Consider the following 2,928-nt stretch of genomic DNA (forward strand, 5'->3'; position numbering starts at 1 on the left):
AATCGGTGATAGGTATTAAAAGTTGAACTTCTGGAGTCTAGATAGTTCTGGAGATAGATAGTTCTGCAATATTGCATGTATTTTTCATAAGGGGCAAGTAAATTATTGCTTCTGATTACTTGAATAGGAAAGAAAATATTTTTTTTAACTTGTTGTTGGAATTTTGAGATTTTCGATCCTTAGTTCATCCTCTACTTTACTGGCTGCGAGGGTGTATTGAAGTCCTTTCAGTAGCAGTAGATTCTTTTTATCTTCTTGGGGAGTGAAAGTGTTGAATTGGATTTTCCTCGCTTTCAGAAAAATATTAATATCCTTAAAAGATTGGTTGTTTCCAGTTGAATGCCATGTTTTACATTCTCCTTTTGCAGAATCTGATAGTTTTCGCGATGTTAAAGCGAAAAAAATTAGTGGCATTCCTGTTGCCTACAGGGCGACTCTTAACTATATCAAATCTTTTAACAAACTCATGAAGATATAATGTTTTCAGTTCAATAGGTTATCAACCCATGATTCATAAAATATATCTGTTGATTCAGGTCCTAGATCATTTATTTAAATTTTTGACTTAACCATACGATTGTGATACAAATTAACATCCAGCCATTAATTTTTTTAGTGTTGGTTCCATAATAATTTTTTATTTTAGGAAAAAGTTACATGTTTTGATATAAATTTTGCTACTTCTTCGTTGGTGGATTTCTGTAGTAAAGCGGCATCTTTTACCCAATATATTAAATGAAAATGTTCAAGTCCTCTCGACTGGTATTCTCGATGCTTACAAATGTTAAAAAGTCAAGCATGGCTTTGAATTTTCTTTCAATGAACCGTGATACAGAGACCGAATCCAAAGCAACTGATTTACTGTTAAATTTTTTGCCTATTTCATGACCGTTTACTTCTTTGATATGTATGAAAAAAGACGCTAGCAATTTTTTCCAATTTCCAAAATCAAAGGAAATTGCAAACTTTGTTTTTTTTTTTGACAACGATGAAAGAAATAAGAAACCAATATGAATAAAAGATTTTAAATTAAATTAATTTTTCTTGTTTATTAGCCTGAGAAACCTTGGTTTACCTGGACTAAAACTCAGTATCTTTTAAAAAAAAGATGAACAAAAGAACAATGCAAAATTAAAGATGGATCGTTAAGGCTTGATTTCTGAAGAATTTAACTACAGTAATGAACGGGACGCGTGTTCTGTAGTTTTTCGGAATAATGACCAAATGTATGACGGCATCACTTGCCGACTAGATTTTGTGGTTGTATATTATTTCCACCGTACAAAAATAAAATGCTGCACACACAAAAAATCTTACAAGAAAGAACACAGAATTCGCTTAAACCACAATATTTTCTATATACCTACTTATCTTTTTTCCCACTTTCGACAAATTTTTTTTGAGGATCTACGATCCTCAACCCAGTTTTTTTTCACCAGAAAATGTTCCTTATCTAAAAATTTTCCTTCTCACGAAATTCGCAAAACTCTACAACTTTTCAAAATTGAATTATCTCAATTTTTCCAAAATTATTAAACTTAAACTTTAAATCCTTTCTTGATCTTCGCTTGACCTTCTGATCTCTTTGAATACACAATAAGAATTGTTCGTCAGGCTGTACCTACATTTTTTTTTTTTTGTAAAAAATTCTTAATTTATAGAAAATCCCTGCGCTTGACTGTCGTATGTTTCCCTCGTTAAGAAGTTTAAATATATATTGAGGATTCATTCTAAACTGTGGATGATTTGACACAAGCGGAATTTGAGATATTCTGCTGATGTTAATTTTACAAAACGTTTCGTTAATGGAACTATCCAAATTTTCCTCAATCAGGAAAAAGAATGACATCAATAATTTTAACTTCTGGACTAATCGAAGCAGCATTTACTTTGAGCATTTGATAAAGAGACCGAGGAGTGTTTCTCTCTTTTCGCGAAGTGGTTGTATTGTATGGTACTAAAAATTGCTTTCTGATGATATCAGAGTGAGAAAAGCCTGTTCTGATGGGGTTTCAACAGATACAAAATTCAAATTTTTTGTGATGATGTTAAGCAAACGTGTTGTATAGCTCAAATCATAAAGCTCATGTCTTTAAGGATCTTCAGGATGTGGTAATATGTATTTTTATGTTTCATCTGACATCTAAGTCGAATGAAATGTGAGACCTTTAACTTTCAAAACTATGCCTATCTTTTTATTGTTTAGCGGAATCATGGTAGAACCAAACTGAATTTGGTATTGGTATTTGGGTCTTTGAATGACTAGTTTTTCAAAGTCATTTAAAATTTGTATTTTCCACCGTCTTTCACAAACACACACTCATTTTATTTTCAGCGCTGTGACACACGAAAACTCTCCATTTTGTAGAAAATACCTCAAACTTGGGCTCATCGCTTCATAAGAAATTTGTATTTTATCTTAAACCGCTTTAAGGTGATCATTTTACTGATAATTTTCTTATTGCAGGTTCTATGCATTCAAAGTTCTCAAAGCTTCTTGAATTTCGAAAACGAATCAGATCTCAGGATGAGACACTTTATATTGAGCTACAGATTTCTGGATGGCTGAGCCACACATCGTCTGTCCGCTAGCTCTTCTGAAAGTAATCTAACTGGTAAGAACTTTCTGGCACTTTCTGTAACTTCTAAGTTCTAATTTTGTAATGTCTTTTTTGACTATTAGTCTCAAAGTGGGTAATCGATCGATCGATTGTTATTTTTGTATAATCTTATGTCTATTTTGCTTTACAACCTCAACATTAATTCCAACCTTTGATACAAAGAGATTTCAAAACAGCCGTTTTTTGTGTTTTTGGAGTCCACTTGGTGTAATTACCAGAGAATTTGCCATTTGGGTAGTTCGATGTTTGGAATACTAAAGGGAAGACTTCTTAAAGAAGCTTTCTCCGTTAATGTACCACTTTACAA

Source organism: Episyrphus balteatus, chromosome 3 (genome assembly GCF_945859705.1).
Source record: "Episyrphus balteatus chromosome 3, idEpiBalt1.1, whole genome shotgun sequence".
Taxonomy (NCBI): Eukaryota; Metazoa; Arthropoda; class Insecta; order Diptera; family Syrphidae; genus Episyrphus; species Episyrphus balteatus.